Source organism: Heterocephalus glaber, unplaced genomic scaffold (genome assembly GCF_053883595.1).
Source record: "Heterocephalus glaber isolate CG9 unplaced genomic scaffold, H.glaber_assembly_v1.0 deba00001826, whole genome shotgun sequence".
NCBI classification, from domain to species: Eukaryota; Metazoa; Chordata; class Mammalia; order Rodentia; family Bathyergidae; genus Heterocephalus; species Heterocephalus glaber.
Genome location: NW_028258489.1, coordinates 166,591 through 185,339, shown reverse-complemented (window position 1 = coordinate 185,339; position 18,749 = coordinate 166,591). Strand labels below are relative to the sequence as shown.

Genomic DNA, 18,749 nt, shown 5'->3' with positions numbered 1-18,749 from the left:
AGTCAATGAAGAAACAAGAAAGAGTGCAGATGACATAAAAAACTGTTCACAGAAGTGATGGCAGAAAACTTCCAAAGCAAGGGAAAAGAACTTGACATACAGATAAGTGAGGCATATAGGACTCCAACTAGCCTTGATTAAAAAAAAATCTACACATAGGCATATAATTGTTAAGATTCCAGAAACCCAACAGAACAAAGTTCTACAAGCACTTAGAGAAAAGAAAAAAATCATATAAAAAGGGAAGCCCATCAAAATCACAGCTGACTTCTCAACACAAACCCTCAAGGCAAGAAGAACTTGGAGTGAGGTATTGCAAGCCCTAAAGGAAAATGGCCTCCAACCCACATTGATGTATCCTGCAAAACTATCTTTGAAAATTGATGGCAAAGTAAGATACTTTCATGACAAAGAGCACTTTAGAAATTTCATGAATACCAAAACAGCACTCCACAAAATTTTAAACAATATCCTAGGAAAAGACAATGAGGATCACAACCCCAGGAAGCAAAGCAGAATGAATCCGTCAGGCACAACAAGAAACTAAACACAAAGGGGGAGAATCCAACAAAAAGAAAAAGTCACAACAATGACAAGTCAATACATATCAGTTATAACCATCAATGTCAACTGTCTCAATTTACCAGTCAAAAGAAATAGACTGGCAGAATGGGTCAAGAAGCAAGATCCAACAATATGCTGCATACAAGAAACACAATTAAAAAAACCCTCATAAACTGAAAGTTAAAGGGTGGAAAACAATACTCCACGTGACAGGAACCCCTCCAAAAAAAGCAGGAGTAGCTATCCTCTTTGCAAATCAAATGAATTTTAAACCAAAATCTGAAACACTTCCGGTACCAAGAATTTCACATAAGGGATAATCAACTTGTATGTATAAATCTATTGTGAACATGTGTTTTCATTCCTCTTAAGTAAAAACTTAAGAACTGAACTGGTAGTTCTTAACAGCAACGCAAGAAGTTTCTATATTGTTTTCCAAAATGGTTTTATCATTTTACATCCACATCAGCAGTATCAGAAAGTTCTAAATGGTTCACACCTAAGCTGACATTTGTTCTTTTAAAACTTTTAACTTCATCTCCCTAATGAGTGTATAATATGATCTTGTTATTGTACTGATTAGTATTTTTCTGATTCCAGTGTTCCACACCTTTCCTTGTGCTGTGCTGGCTATTTATTATCTTCTTGTGTCTACTTTTTAATTGGGTTGTCTATTAGTGAGCTGTAAGTGTTCTTTATATATTCTGGTCATAGGTTATATGTATTATAAATACGGTCTGTTTAAGGACTACTTTTCATTTTCTTAACGATGTCATTTAAAGTTCAAAATTTTGATGGAATCTCATTTGTCAATTTTTTTCATTTATACATTATGTTTTTTGTATCCTAGGAAATTCTTGCCTAACCTAAATTCATGAACATTTTCCCTTATAATTTCTTAAAGTTTAGTCTTTCATATTTAGGTTCATAGATCCTTTCAAGTTATTTTTATGTATGGAAATAAGGGTTGAGTTTAACTTTTTACATATGGATACCAGGTGTTCTAATACCATTTGCTGAAAACACTATCTTTTCCTCTGCTCGTAAGTTGAGTTTATATTCAATAAAATGTTAATGTTACTCTTTCAAAACTCAGTGCACCATATATGTGTGGTTCTATTTTTAGATTCTGTTTTATTCCAATGATCTACATGTCTTTCCTTACACAAACACTGCCTTGAGTACTGTAGCTTTAGAGGAAGTCTTAAAATTAGGAAATAACTGTCTTCCAACACTATTCTTTCTTTTTACTTTTCTAGATCCTTTGTACTCCTACATAACTTTCAAATTTCAATATCCAATTCATTTATAGCAAGTATACATAGACCTGAATTTTTATATATACCTTGTGTTTTCTAATCCTGCTAAATTCAAAACAAGTTCTAGGGGCTCCTAGAGATTTCTTAGTATTTTCTCTATAGATGATCATTTCATCTACATATAAAAGATTTTACTTCTACCTTGCCAATCCTATGTTACCTGTTTGTTTTTACTGCCAGACTATTTTGGTTTCGGTCTATGTTTCAAAGTTTAATCAACAGATGAAGAGTAGGCATATCTGTTCTTTCCCACCTTAGAGAGAAAGCATTGAATCTTTTCCATTCATATAAGGCATTTTTGCTGGAAGAATGGAGTACACGTCTTTGATTTATTGAGAAGGTTCTGTTCTACTTCTAGTCTCCTGATAGCTTTTACCATGAACAACTGTAGAATTTAGTCCAATACTCTTTCTCCAACTAGTGACAGGATCATATGGCTTTTCCTTTTCTCTGTTAAAATGATGACTTTTGGGGGTGGATCTTCCAATGCTGAACCAACACTGCCATCCCTATATTAAAATCACCTTCTACATCCTGCCAGATCTGACTAATAGTTGGTTTTGTTAAACAAATTTTTATCTATGTCCATAATTTTTTCTATTTATCCAGTTTTAGTATTAGCACAATGTTGATTTTCCTAAAATGAGGGGAGAAGTGTTCCTTCTTTTTTCTGCTTTAAATGTTTGATATAATTCATCGGTTAAAATGTATATAAGCCTGTTGTTGTCATATAGGTAGGTTTTCAAGCTAGGAATATGCTTTCTTTAAAAGGTGCTATTCAAATTTTATATTTCCTCCAGAGCCAGTTTCATTTATTTGTGCTCCAAGGTACTTCTTAGAAGTTGTCAAAGTTATTTCAAAAAAGTGTTTTGTAATATGCTTTCTATACCTTTTTAAATTCTGTAAAATCTGTGGTAATGTCCTCTAAATTTTGATATTATAATTTTAAAAATGTATAATTGATATTGTATAATAGGAAGAAAAGGTCTAAAGGAGCAGGGGAAGTGGGAGGTGTAGGGGAAAGGAAAGGAAAAAGAACATGTGAGAAAAGGAAAAAAATGGAACCAAAGTCTTTGCAAACAGGGAAGGGTGGAGAGGGTGAAGGGAGGGCAAGGGAAGGGGAAAAAAGTAAGAACCAAGATACATCATGTAAAGCTACAAGATCCCAATGGTGAATGTAACTGTATTTTATACCTAAAATGTACCAATAAACTTAATAGAAAAAAAAGAAGAAAAAAATCAGAATACACATTCTTTTCTGCTGCACACAGGTCATTCTCCAAAACAGACCAGATACTCGCTCATGGGACATATTTAAATAAGTGTAAAGGAAATGAAGTTATGCCCTGTATATTATCAGACCATAGTGTGATGAAAATGGAGATCAATAGCAAAAGAAATCACAAAAATTTCATAAATACATGGAAATTGAACAACACACTTCTAAATAACCAATGGGTCACAGAGGAAATTAAGAAATCAGACAGTTCCTTCAATTAAATGACAATGACAATATAAAATACAGGAATCTATGTGATACAATGAAAGCAGTCTTAAGAGGCAAATTCATACAGTGAATACACATATTAGGAAAACAGAGCAAGCCCAATTAAACAACCTGATGCTAAATCTCAAGCTTCTAGAAAAAGAGCAGGACAAACCCAAAGCTCATACAAGGGAGGAAATTATAAAGATCAGAGGAGAAATCAATGCAATGGAGACTAAGAGAATGATACAAAAAATTAATGAAGCCAAGAGTTGGTTCTTTGAAAGAATAAACAAAATTGACAAACCCTTGGCCAACCTTATCAGAAAAAGGAAAGAAAAGGCCCAAATACATGCAGTTAGGAATGAAAAGGATGAAATTACAAAGGACCCAGCAGAAATCTAGAGGATCATCAATACCTACTTCCAGAATCTATATGTCAATAAGATGGAAAACACAGAAGAAATGGACAATTTCTAGATACGTATGAATTACCAAAGTTGAAAGAAGACCTAAAAATTCTAAACAACCCAATATCAATCAATGAAATTGAAAACATAATTAAAAACTTACCAACCAAGAAAAGCCCAGTGCTGATGGCTTCACGGCTGAATTCTACAAGACATTTAGAGAGGAACTGCTGCCAGTACTGTTTAAACTCTTCAACGAAATTGAAAGGGAAGCAGTACTTCTGAATTCATTCCTGGAAACAAGCATCACTTTGATCCCCAAAGCAGAGAAAGACCCAACCGAAAAAGAGAACTACAGGCCAATCTCACTAATGAACATAGATGCAAAAATCCTTAATAAGATACTGGCAAAAAGAATGCAGAAAATCATCAAGAAGATCATACATCCTGACCAAGTGGGATTTATCCCAGGGATGCAGGGATGGTTCAACATATGGAAATCAATAAATGTAATACACTATATCATTAGAGCCAAGAACAAAAACCATATGATTATCTCAATAGATGCAGAAAAAGCATTTGACAAAATTCAACATGCATTTATGATAAAAACCCTACAAAAAGTTGGAATAGACGATCTCTACCTCAATCCGATAAAAGCCATCTATGAAAAACCAACAGCCAATATCACAATAAATGGTGAAAAACTGAAATCCTTCACACTAACATCAGGAACAAGACAGGGATGTCAACTATCACTACTCCTGTCCAATACAGTTTTGGAAACATTAGCCATGGCAATTAGACAAGAGAAACAAATAAAAGGAATAAAGACAGGAAATGAAGAAGTCAAACTGTCATTATTTTCAGATGACATGATACTCTATATACAAGACCCCAAGAACTCCACCAAATGTCTTCTAGGCTAAATAACCAAATTACGTAAAGTAGCTGGATACAAGGTCAACAGACAAAATCAACAACTTTCCTGTACATGAACAACAGATTCACTGAGAAATAGGACAAACGATTCCTTTCACAATAGCATTCAAAAAACTGAAATACCTAGGAATCAACCTAACAATAGAAATCAAAGACCTCTTCTCTGAAAATTAGCAGTCTGAAAACAAGATTGAAGACCGTATCAGAAAATGGAAAGACATCCCTTTCTCCTGGGTAGGAAGGATCAACATAGTGAAAACCGCCATACTTCTAAAACGGCTATATAGATTCAATTAATTCCAATTGAAATCCCAGCAGCATACTTCACAGACCTTGAGAAAACAATCCAAAAATTCATTTGGAACAAGAAGAGACCCAGAATAAGATAAGCAATTCCAGCTAACAGAGACACAGCAGGGGGTATTACAGCCTCCAACTTGAAACTGTACTACAAAGCTACTGTGATAAAAACAGCATGGTACTCACAAAGAATCAGATCTGAGGACCAGTGGAACAGATTAGAAGATGCAGAAACAACACCAGACAGACTCAGCCACCTCATCTTTGACAAAGGAGCCAACCACCCTCACTGGAGAAGATAGCCTCTTTAATAAATGGTGCTGGAAAAATTGGGTTTCAACTTGCCAAAGACCTATATCTCTCACCATGCACTAAATTAAAATCAAAATGGATTAAAGATCTAAATATTAAAACAGAAACAATAAACTGCCTGGATAAGAGTTGAGGTAGAACTCTGGAAGAGATTGGCATAGGAAAAGATTTGGTGAAAAAAACCCTCAGTTGCACATGAAGTACCATGAACAGTTAACAAATGGCACCTCTTATTAAAAAGCTTCTGCACAGCAAGTGAAACAACCAACAGTGTGAAGAGACAACCCACAATGTGGGAAAAAATTTTCACCAGCTGTTCCTCAGACAACGGTTTACTATGTAGAATCTATAAAGAACTTAAAAAAATCAGACCTCCCAAATTTAAAGACCCAATCCAAAAATGGACATCTGAAATGAACAGACATTTCTCAGACAAAGAAGTAGAAATAGCAAATAAATACATGAAAAAATGTTCAACATCACTGGTCATTCGAGAGATGCAAATGAAAACAACGCTGAGATTCCACCCCACCCCAGAAAGAATGGCTGCTATCATGAAATCAACCAATAACAAATGCTGGCAGGGCTGTGGGCAAAGAGGAACCCTGCTCCACTGCTGGTAGGAGTGTCGACTGGTGTAACCACTGTGGAAATCAGTATGGAGATACCTCAAAGGACTAGGACTGGAAGTACCATTTGACCCAGCTATTCCCTTGTTGGGTATCTTCCCCAAGGAATTAAAAGAATCAAAGCACAGGGATGTATGTGCACCCATGTTCATAGCAGCACAGTTTGTAATAGCTAAAACTTGGAAACAGCCCAAATACCCATCAACTGGTGACTGGCTAAAGAAAATTTGTTTGTTTAAAAATAAAATGGAGCACTACTCAGCCATAAAAAATGAGAAATTAGATTGAGGCGATACTTTTTTGTTTTTGGTACCAGGGATCGAACTGGGGTCCTTGTGCTTGCACAGTAGGTAGTGAAACCACTGAGCTAAATCCCCAGCCCTAGGCAATACTCTTAAGTGAAATAAATAGGACACACATGTGTAAATACTCAATAGTTTCTCTAGTGTGAGAAACTGAAAGTGTAAATAAGGACTAAAGGATATAACAGATAATGTGAATTAGGAAGAAAAGAGGCAAAGGGGAAGGGGAAGTGGGAGGGGTAGGAGGAAAGGAAAGAAGGGAATAGAATTAATATGAAAAAATGAAAAAATGGAAACAAAGTCTTTGTAAATAGGGAGGGATGGAGGGGTTGAAGGGAGGGCAGGGGAAGGGGGAAAAAATAAGAACCAAGAGAGACTATGTAAAGGTGCAAATTTCCAATGATGAATGTCATTATACTGTATACCTAAAATGTACCAATAAAATAAAATTTAAAAAAAAAGAAAGAATGGGATAAACTTCTAAACCCCACCATGTGATTAACAGTTATCCTCTCCTTCCTCGGCCTCTTTTTCATTATAGTTGATCAACTCCAGCTGGTCATCCCATCTTTATCATCATCATCAACATCATCATCCAATAGTTCCTCCTCCTCAGCAGTCATCTGCAGCATCCTCAGACTCCATCTTCACAGCAGTCTCATCTTTCTTCAGGGAGGTGCTGGTCTGCTCCTCTTCTGACATCATTCTTCATCTCTACTGCTTGTTTGCTCTGTTCCTTTTCAATTTTCTCCAGGCTTTCCAGTAAAGAATCCACTTTTTGTTTTATCTGGGTCAGCTCCTTCTTAATGGCCTGAAGGTCATCACCTTTCAACTTTCCTGACTTGGAAAGAAGATTCCCCGCTGTCCACTCTTAGAATTGAAGCTGCTTTTGCCCCTTCGTGACATGTTTCCTGATACACCCCGGGGTTCTGAGGGGACTACAGCCCGAGCAGGGGAGGAGAGGAGGAGGACCACCACATGCTGTTTAACTGCACATCCTGTCATAATCATCACGTTGAAGTCATAGTCCAAGTCAAAAGAGTCGTACATCTCCACTGCGAATTGTTTCACACCTGCTTTTCTCCTCTGTTCACTTTTGTCTTTGCAGCTTGATTAATATCTAAAACCTGGCCAGCAATCATTCTGCCATCCTCTCCTGCTACAGCAGCTGGGGCGTTTCTCTCATTAACATACTGAACAATGGCAAAGCCCTTATGAAGGGAGCAACCCATAATTTTGCCATACTTCGAGAAGATCGCCTCCACATTGGATTTCTTTACCACAAGAGTGTTGAGATTTCCAAGGAACTCACGGGAGTTCACTGGAGTGAGGATCTCTCTTGTTGGAAACATTGCTAGCCATTGTGTTTGGTAAGGTTGCCGACAAAGACAACAACTGTAGTTGAAGATCAAAAAAATCTCACAGGAGAGGGATGAGAGAAGAGATTTGATTCCGAATCTCTTGCTCCCAGGTTCTATGTGAAGTCGACTGCTGCTCGAGGTCAGCAACGCGGCTGCAACCACTCAGTCTTAATCTCTTCACCCCCCCAAAAATTTAAAATTCAACAGAAAAGTATAGTCATTGGAAGATGAGACCAGAACACCCAATATCTGAAGAAGAACAATTAAAAGAAAACTAAGGCAGGAGAAGGGGGATGAGTGTCATGGCTTGCATCTAAATGGCCCCCCAAAGCCTCATGGCCTCATAGGTGGGGCTTTTTAGAGCTAGCTGGATCTAGGGTGTGTTGTACAGCACTAAATTAGTCCACTGATTGGTTTACATAGTTCTGGGTGTAAATAAACAAAGAACAGAAAAACACAAACAAAAAACGCTGGGGATTTAGTTCAGTGGCAAGCTGTGCCTGCCTGGCAAATGCAAAGTCCTGAGTTGATCCCTGGTACAAAAACAAAATCATAGTTCTGGGTGTAGATAATAAGAAGGCCCACTCTGGGGCTTGTACTGGATGGGATAAAAGGAAAAGGGAGACTTGCTTCATTGCTGCTTTTGTCCTGCCTTGCCATGAACTGCTGCCCCTCTGCCATGCCCCCTTGCCTTGGAGCCAGCTGACTATGGACTGAAACCTCTAATTCTGAGCTGAAATAAACCTTCCCTCCTTTAACTTGGGAGTGTCTGGTATTTTGTCCCAGCAACAAGTAAGGGAGGGGTAGGGAAGAAAGGGACAATATGGGCTTTTGGGTCATTACAAATTGAAACTATAACAATGCCCACCTATAATAGATGATTTGAAATACGAAGAAAAGGGGCAAAAGGGAAGGGGAAGTGGAAGGGGTAGGGGAAAGGAAAGAAGGGAATGGAATTAATATGAGAAAATGAAGGGCCCGGGATTTAGCTCAGTGATTCTGGTACCTGCCTCGCAAGCGAAAGGTCCAGAGTTCGATCCCCAGTACCCGCCCCCCCCCAAAAAAGAGAAAATGAAAAAAAGGAAACAAAGTCTTTGTAAATAGGGAGGGATGGAGGGGCTGAAGGGAGGGCAGGGGAAGGGGGAAGAAATAAGAACCAAGAGAGATTATGTAAAGGTGCAAATTTCCAATGATGAATGTCACTATATTGTATACCTAAAATGTACCAATAAAAGGATATACAGAAAAAAAACCCCAAAACAACAAAGCTCACCTGAGGAAAAGGCATTACTTCACTAGTTTACACCTTAAGTATGTACTCAGGTTGAGGTAGGAGACTGCCTGACCTGCTAATTACAAAATCTCAGAATGCATGTGCACTTTCGGATAGTACACCTAGACCCGAGTGGAAATACAAAAGGATGGTGGACACTGAGCTCTCCACTGCTGTGCTCTTGGACAGTGATGCACTCTCATCCTGCACACTGTACTTTTCTCTCCACTTCTACTTGGTCCAAACTCACTATGCAGAGCATGTTTCTTTTCCTCCCTTTAATAAATGTAAAACCCTGCTCCGTTTGTGCTTGTCTTGATCAATTCTTTGCTGAGAACTGAAAGAACCTAGAAACCACCTCCAGAAGGAGACGAGCACCCCAGAGCCCAGTAAAACAGGTGCTATTTCACTCTGGTTTCCTTCTGCAAGTCAACATTCTTTCAAAGGATGTTGAAGAGACTCTTCCTACTTAAACTGTGATGTCAAAATGATAAGTAAAGTCTAAAATGTGCCCTAAGGTTGCAATAACTTCAATTTCTTTCATATCTTTGATTATATCTGACCCTAAATATAAAGTTTTCAATAAATTTAAATTGCAAAATGTAATAGACTGTTTTAACTCAGATATTGATTTTTATTTCCTATCTTTACATAGCTTTAAGACTGACTCTTGGCTGTGTGAGCTGGCACACACCTGTGATCCCAGCACTCTGGGAGGTTAAGGCAGAAGGACTGCAAGTTCAAGCCTAACCCCCGGGCAACTTAGGAACTTAATGAGACTCTCTCTCAAAGTGAAAAAAAAAAAAAAAAGGGCTGTATGAAGGTCATATTCAATCCCCAGTACTAAAAAGACCCTGATCCTTTTCTAGCTAGCAGTCATCACTGTTCAGAGTTTACAAAACACAGCTCAGATAATAAACACTGTCACATTTGTTTGCTCCAGATTGGATGATGGGTATCAGAGTGCTTATGGAGGAATGTGCTCAGCAGGGAGAAGCCAGCCAATCTGTAGAGAGGCTGCAGTTCAGCCAAGGCAGCCACACACATTTTCACTTAGTCCCTTAAAAGTGATTTGATTTGTTTGGATTTAGCATGGAATAATTTCTGGATTTAAAGAAAACTAAACAAAGTTTTACAGCTTGTTATGTTGGTAGGCAGGCAGCCATGGAAAAACCTTAATCTTAAAAAAAAAAAAATTCTGCATTTAAAATTGCAGTACAGTAGATCTGTAGGCAGAATCTACCTTTCTTGGTTTTATTCTGCCTAATGATGCCAAAGATTACCTTGTCTCTATTTTTAATAAGTAAATCCTATTTTGGTAGTGTGGCTCATAGGTTAACATTCTCCATTGCATTCTCTAACACCAGTAAATACTTCTGTGCATGAAATACTATTTTTTCATTTTCTCAAACTGGGAACAAAAACAAGCTGCTATCAGATTTTTTCCCTCAAAGTCAAATTAATTTTTGCCAATTTATACAGAGAACATAGTTCCAGATTAATGGCTGTTAACAACTTAATCTTTCTCAAAACTTCAAGTTCACACTGCAGTACTTTAGGTAAATAATGCTAACCTCTTCCAGCTTCGGGAAAGCTCACTGACTTTAGGGAAGTTGATCTGGTTTCTTGCCACCTCTAACCATTCCCACCTCACCCTCTCCAAAAAAAGCAGCCTGAGGATTTTTGTTTTTGAAACAGCTTATTTTTTCCATCGTGAGTTTCCCTAAACAATTTCAGAGTTCTGACAATTCTGCCAGTGACTAAGTCTCCTCTTGGGAATAGCTGCCTCAGTATCACTATTGAAAACAGTCACTCCTAATGCTGACTGATAAAGGTCTGGAAATTTATCGTAACTTATTGAAACTTATTGGAACCCTACTCAATCTAAAGAGAAATGCATTACAAATGGAATAACAGGCCCACCAAAGGACAAAACCCCAGCAGACTGTGTTCTAATTAAACTATTCAGTTTTGTGTATATTCCTAATTCTTACTAATATTAAGAATTTATTACTATTTCTTCCCTTACAATCAATTAGTACATGTATTACACTAAGTAACAAGGAAGCAAAAAAGAGAAAAACAAAGCACACTCTCTCTCATCAGCAAATGCCCTAATGGTTTTTTTTTTAATCTCAAAGTATTTTTATTTTCTTTTTTTTATTAAGTTTATTGGGACATTTTAGGTATACAATATGATGACATTCATCATTGGGAATTTGTACCTTTACACAATATATCTTGGTTCTTATTTTTTTCTCCATTCCCCTGCTTCCCTTCAACCCCTCTACCCTCCCTATTTACAAAGACTTTGTTTCTGTTCTTTCCTTTTCTCATATTTATTCCTTTCCCCTACCCCTCTTATTTCCCTTCCCTTTCCCCTTCGGACCTTTTCTTTCTATTTCACATTACCTATTATGCCTTTTAGTCCTTATTTACACTTTCTGTTTCTCACACTAGAGAAACTATTTGGTATTTACACATGTGTGTCCTATTTATTTCACTTAAGAGTATGGCCTCAGTGTGCATTCATTTAGCTATAAATGTCTCTAGTTTCTCATTCTTTATGGCTGAGTAGTACTCCATTTTATATATAAAAAAACACACCTTCTTTATCCAGTCTCCAGTCGATGGGCAATTGGGCTGTTTCCAAGTTTTAGTTATTGAAAACTGTGCTGCTGTAAACATGGGTGTGCATATATCACTGTGGTATGAATCTTTAATTCTTCTGGGAAGATACCCAGCAGGGAACAGCTGGGTCAAATGGGACCTCTAATCCTAGTTCTTTGAAGTATCTCCATACTGATTTTCACAGTGGTTGCACCAGTCTACACTCCCACCAACAGTGGAGAAGTGTTCCTTTTTCTCCACAACCCTGCCAGAATTTGTTATTGGCTGATTTCTTGATAGCAGCCATTCTTTCTGGAGTGAGGTGGAATCTGCCCTAGTGTTTTTAAGGTAATGCAGCCTTCCAAGTGGCCTGTTTCAAAAATATTTCGTGTGGTGCATGTGTTGTATGGGTAACTTTTGCTCTTGGAAAGCTAGTCCTACTACTTGGAAAATCAACAGCAGATAACCTCAAATACAAGGTCTTTTCCTATACCCTTCAATCAGAACAATTGCTTAGAAACTTAATTCTTGCAAAAAAGTACATCCAAAATACAGATGGTCACAAATTGGTTTTCACTATCACCATTTCATTTCTGCCTAGTTTGCTCACTACTAGAGGAATTACTTAGAAGTATCATCAAATTCCAATTTACTTCATACATCTAATAATTTATGACCTCCAGTGAATTTCCCAAAGGACAAACTAACCATAGAAATAAGCCACTTCAAGTGGAAGATGGTATGTGTATAACACAACAGAGAACTGACTTTGGAGTCAGATTACTACTACCAGATATGTGCCTGCAATTCTAAGCAAAATGCTTGTTTTCTCTGATCCTCCATTTTTCAATCAGTAAAATGGAAATAAACGCTAACAGCCATATGAGACTGCCACGGGAAACAAGCAATTCAGAGGTAATCTCCTAAAGCAATAAGGAAATATCTCTAATTTCTGCATTATATTCAAAGTTTTTTTGTTTTGTTTTTTTGGTACCAGGGATTGAACTCAGGTCCTTGGGCTTCGAGGCATGCATGGTGCCATTGAGCTAAATCCCCAGTCCTGATTTCTGCACTACAGAAATTTACTTTCCCCTCCACATCATCTGATAAAGTCACTTAAAAGTAGAACCAAGTGTGGCACAAATAAAATCTTTCCTCATGCCAGCACAGAATCAGCACTTTAAAACAGCTTAATTAGCTGGGTGCATGGTACATGCCTGTAATCCCAGCTACTCAGAGGCTGGAGTGGGAAGGTTTGGAGAATTTGAGGCCAACCTGGGCCAATACAATGAGACCTCATTTCAACAAAAATTAAAAAGTTTAGTAAGTAAAATTGAGCTATTTTTCCCCACAGAAACTCCTTGTTTCTATTCAATGTGTAAGGAATTACACATTGAAAAAGGAGAAGGATTAAAACCAAATTCCTAAATGAGATAAAAGTAAAACATTTGAAGAACAAGAATTATACAAAAATTGTTTTAAGTGCCTAAGAGTTTACACACAACTGAAAAAAAATGCCAGTAAGACCACTCAACTTTCCCTGTTTTGCTTTGCTTGCCTCCATAAAGGGTTCACAGCAGGCAGTGGTACACACATTAAAGTTATAGTGACAAATGTGCAGACACATTTCAGTTGAGTAGGAACAATAACACAGAAAATACAGTAAGTAGTCTAGGGAACACAAAAAGCTAAAAGTAAAGCAGATCTGCTGAACACTAGGGTAGAAAAAAGACCATTATCTGTGTGCCCTTCTGCTGCACCCTTGGTTTTTTTTGCACCCTTTTATTTGTGGCCAGAACTGCAAACTTTTTAAAAGACAATGGCAATGTTATTATGGGGACCTTCATGCTGTGCCAAAGCATATATGCACAGCAATTCAGAGCAATCAGTCTTACCTTCATGAGGGAAGAGGTTGTGCCAAATGAAATGGGTGGGTACCATATGAAACAATCTTGGAATTAGCTAATAGGATATAGGAAAAACTGAGCCTAATGCTGATGCTAAGCTCCCTTCCTCCTTTTCATAATAACATTTTTTACTATTTGAAAAGGGGTATTGGAGTAAAGCTTCTTTCCTTTGACAAAGACCTAAATATGGTTTTTAAACACAGGATTAAAAGACCAAATATCATTTCCTCATATAATCTGTAAAAGATATATGCACCAGATGCTAAATTTGATAGGACCTTCAAAAAGATACTTTTCAGGCTGGCCCTGAACTCAGTACATAGCCCAAGCTGTCCTCAAATTTGTGGTAATTTTCCTGCTTCAGTCTCCTGAATGCTGGGATTGCAGAAATCCACCCCTACACCTGCCTGGCTCCTCATTTTTAATAAATCTTAAACACAGATTGAAAAACTAACCTCACAGACCACCAAGCCTAAAAAGGTGATTACAATGAAAATGGGCTGGTCCCCAAATTATTTGCTATTTTTAGTAATGTGGCGCCAAGAGTGACAATATTTAAGATAGAAGCTATACCTTAAAATTTATTAGATAAGAATGAGTCAAGAAGTTTGGCACTTGTCCAAAACATTCTAAAACACAAAAGAGAGATACATCTCGCATCCCAAAATGGTGTTCCCTCCCAAAATGCCCAAAGCAAATGTATACTGGCTTCTTTTTTTTTTTTTATCTCCTCAATATGTTTACTTATTTTTTGAAACAGGGTCTTGCTTTGTAGTTCAGACTAGCCTGAAACTTGGGGCAATTCTCCTGCTTCAGCCTCTTGAGTGTTGGGATTATAAGCATGCATCACCATGCCTGGTTTTTTTCTTTATCTCCAAAAATCAAGCTACATAGTCCTGTGCTGGGGACATATATGTGATCACATATAATAAAGCATTAACTCAGTATATTCTCATGAGATAGTTTCATAAATGACAATATGGTCATTACACTGATGGTGTAAATGAAGTAAGGGACTGGTGTTTCAAGTATTGAACACGATCTCCTAGTTCCAACATAAAAAGTGTAACACTTTAATGCATGGCAGATTTTTTTTTAACTTTTTAATGACAGAATGAGGTAAGCATAGCAAACACTAACATCACAAGCATAAATATAGATCTAGAGCCAGTTTCATTAGAATTGAGTTTACTCACTCAAATTTAACAATTTCATCACTTGAGCAGCACACGTCACTGTAACTAAGCAATAAGTCCAAATACTATTCTTACCATCCAAAGCAGATCGTTTTATTTTCTTACATAAAATTCCAAGTTTAATATATACAAATATGTATTTTTTAATGAATACATGCCATTGTATCAAGGCCCTGGCCTTATTTTGAGACAGGGTCTGAGTTCCCAGGCTGTCCTCAAACTTGCCATCCTTGTACCTCAGCCTCCCAAGTACTGGAATTGCAGGTGCATGCCACCACGCCTAGCTATTGAGGTTTTCTTCAACTTAAACTCGCATTTAACAATATAAGTGTGGGTGTATGTGTTAAATAAAGACATTCTCCCTACCAAATTTAATTCTAGGAACTGTCCTCCATGACTCTATGTCCAAAAGTAAGACTACCAATGTATAGTACTTACACTGGTTATTGCACTGGTTATGACACTTTTCGTATTAAGATTACTTTATAACATTAATCCACTACCAAAAAATCCTGATTCCCAGTCAGGCCCCTTATCCATGAAATTACTCATTTTCAGCATGCCAATTCTCCCTCCTCAAAATAGCTAGGCACAGTTGTATATGCCTGTAAACCCAGCTATTCAGGAGGCTGAGGCAGGAGGATCATAGTTCAAGACCAGCCTGGGCAATTTAAGTGAGACTCTGTCACAAAATAGAAAAGTAAAAAGGGTTAGGATTATAGCTCAGTTGGCAGAGCACTTGCCTAGCGTGCACAAGACCCTGGGTTCAATCCCCAGTACCACAAAAATAATAACAGTAAATGCTTACAGAGCACTGTGAAGTGGTTCAAGATAAATAAAGGAACCATACTGTAATATAGGGAACCAGAAGAGAGTTAAGTGAAGACTGTACGGACACATAAGCATTTTAAAGCAGGACAGTGCATGTAGCTAAGAGAATTCAAGAGAGAAATAATCTGGATCAAATATGGTCAAATGGGGGGAGGAAAGGGGAAACAAACCATCACATAAGATTTTTACTCACCTGATTTTTACAAATAACAGAGTGAGGAGAAGGAAGTTCATTACTATGAGGGTATACTCAAGGCAAAAAAAAAAAATTGGGGGAAAAGATTTCCTCCTACCAATCTTGTCACAAACATCGGTTCATGAAGAACACTTTCAACATTTCTGAATACCAAGGCTGTCTGTGTGCTTTATATGGGAACAAAGCTTTCCTAACATCCTGAGCACATATGATTCTGATTGTACATAGAGTTCCTGGGCGTGAAGACAGTATTTCCTCATTTCCAGTTTTCTGGCTATATGCTCCAAGACTTCTTTTCTTATCAAATTATCTTTAGTGTAACCCTTTTTCTGGTGGAAGGGCTTACATATTCACATTTCAACACCTCACACAAAATATCAGCTGTTCTCTGAGGTTCTAAAGACATAAACACAATTTAACTTATCAAATACTATCAAAATCTTTGCTATGGGCTATCACCACCATATCTAAATAACTGCTACTAGTAGGGAGAAAAAGAAAACACCTAGTGAGAGCTTACTGTATGCTTACTGTATACATAATTTATACACTTTTCTAACAAAATCCTTATAACAACCATAATAAAATGGGTATCATTACTGTTCAAATATTACAGATAAGAAAAATGAAGGAGGAAGAAATGTTGAAAATTGAGAATTGAGTGGCTACATCATAATTTGTTGAAGCAACTCAGGGCACCAACTCATTAAGTGGCAGAAGCAGGACTTGAACCTTGGCAGTCTAACTTCAACGTCTGTGCTGCTCTCTGCTATACTACTTACTCTTTAACCTTTTCATTCTAAATTCATGAAAGATGAATATTTGAACATTTCTAGATTCCAAATCCCTGACCTTCTCCAAAATCATAGTTAACTCTAAGATTTTACATTCTGTTCACATTATTAAAAAAAGAAAAAAAGTGGCATTAGTGCCACTCACTGAAAATGATGGAAGCCCCTAACTGCCTCATGTGAAGCACATCAGTTGACAAACACTGTGTCTAGTACAAATCTTCAGTTTCATTGGTTTTCATTCTAAAAGGGAAACATGCTCATTTCAAGCCAGAAAATGGTCCCAGTGTATCTCCAGAAAAGTAGCTCTAGTAATTAGAAACAATGGAGCTGAGGGAGTCTCTCTCTTCCACCCACTTAATTCTAAAAATAGCATGCTAAGGTCATTCCTCCTTCCATTGTCCTGATAAGTAGAAAAATAACAAAAACCGAGATCTCTGATGCTCTAGCAGAGACCACATGCCTGACCTTCAGTCATCTTTACCCTACTCCCACATCACTAAGGGTTCATAAATACGTTGTACATGTCATGCATATAATTAAGATCAGAGTGAATTCTTTTTTTTTTTTTTTTTGGTACTGGGGATCGAACTCGGGTCCTTGCGCTTGCACAGCAGGTGATGAAACCACGGAACTAAATCCCCGGCCAAAATCACAGTGAATTCTAGGACAGGCATGTGTGTTGAGAGCCCAAGATAACACAGCACTGTCAATCACATCTAGAGATGCAGGGGAAGGCACCTGGGCTGAGGTGCACATCCTTTAAATTCCGAAAGCCTGGGCTGGGTATTTAGCTCAGTGGTGCTGCTGCCTGCCTTTGCCTCACAAGCACAAGGTCCTGAGTTTGATCCTCGGTACCAAAAAAAAAAAAATTCAAAAGCCTGAATTTATTGGAGGGGCGGGTTCTGCTGCTGCTTCTGTGGGCTGTGACCTCTGGGCAGTGCCTTGCCTTTTCTGTCACTCTGGCACCATTTTTCTGTCCATGCCACATTTTCTGTCGGCACAGACTTGCCCTGAACACAACCTCCTTTGATCTTCAATAAATGTAGCTGCTTGCCACTTGCTACCCAGGGTAGAATTTTCAATTCATTGCTCATCATACACAAGAGCCTAGACTACATCTGCCTATTTGATGGCAACATATCACGTCTTGCTTTGGAAAATTTTAAAAAAATAAAATGATTTTACACAACAGCCTCCTAACTCCTATACAGAACATTCACAGGCCTCTGTGTATAAATATGTATCCTTATATATAATTTCCTGAAACTGCAAATTCTAATTTAAGCTCTTAAACCACTATGTTTCAAAACTCAAAATTAATTTATAATACTGGTGATAACCAAGTATATTGTGATCACTCATTAGGGCAGAACAGAAATATCTTTGTGTTTGGTATTTTTATTTCTTATAAATGTCTTATAGGAAAAAGACAAACTGCTAATTAAGATTCAAAAAGTAACTCACATTAATCAGAATATGCTAATCAAATTTTAAATTACAAATTATTGTGTGATAAACAGAGGAAGACTATTTCCATTATATAATTTTATTTAAATTCCAGTGACACTTTTCTCCTAAAAATTCAGAACAGTAAAACCTGCTTACCACCCCTCTACTCCTCCCCTAAAGTTCCAATACAAATACACATTTATAACTTTTGCCTTCTTATAAATCTAATATTTAGAGAAAATGAAAGAACACACAAATTCTGCCCCTAAAACAGCTAAATTACTTTCTAATTAATCTAAGCCAAAGTATAGTAATAGAAGACCTACTCAGAAACGGGCTTAAGCTTCCCTAAAATACATGTACTTGGACTGAGGATGTAGCTAAGCAGCAGAGCTGTGGAGAGCGCTGTCAGCCAAAGAAGCTCCATTTTAAGTTTACCCTCCATTGTAAATAGTTGGGAGATTATGTTATGGGGAACCGTGCCCTTGCCATCTCCGATGCTTACCTTCAGAGGTTGTCTTAGAAACAAGATGACTGTTCTGTAACCTCAAGAAACAAAGTAGCCCTTGAGGGCGGGGAATGTTCCGAAAACTGGTAAACAAGGAAACAGGTGTTTTTTGTATAAAGGTCATGATTAATGACCTAACTCACTGAGTGTATAAAAGAGAGGTGTAAGTAAACTTGCTTGCTCGGTCTTGGGAGCCCTCCCGACTCTGTCTCTTTGTCTTTTCTCAGTGCTCCTTTCTCCCATTCAGGAACCTTTCGACTGGTGACGGCTGGTCCGTCGCACAGAGCACTTGCCTAGAATGTGTGAGGCCTTGAGTTTAATCCCTAACACTGTGAATTATAAATAAAGTATATCAAATAT

At 37.6% G+C, this 18,749-nt stretch overlaps 1 protein-coding gene and 1 pseudogene across 5 annotated transcripts in view; both read right to left on the bottom strand.

Moving 5' to 3' along the window:
• Fbxo34 (F-box protein 34) overlaps nt 1-18,749 on the bottom strand; it is a 90,084-nt gene that overhangs the window by 55,513 nt on the left and 15,822 nt on the right. The gene's annotated exons all lie outside the window — the stretch shown is intronic.
• LOC147820646 (heterogeneous nuclear ribonucleoproteins C1/C2 pseudogene) lies at nt 6,614-18,749 on the bottom strand (annotated as a pseudogene). Its single transcript, XR_015448367.1, has one exon. The product of XR_015448367.1 is annotated as a heterogeneous nuclear ribonucleoproteins C1/C2 pseudogene (transcript).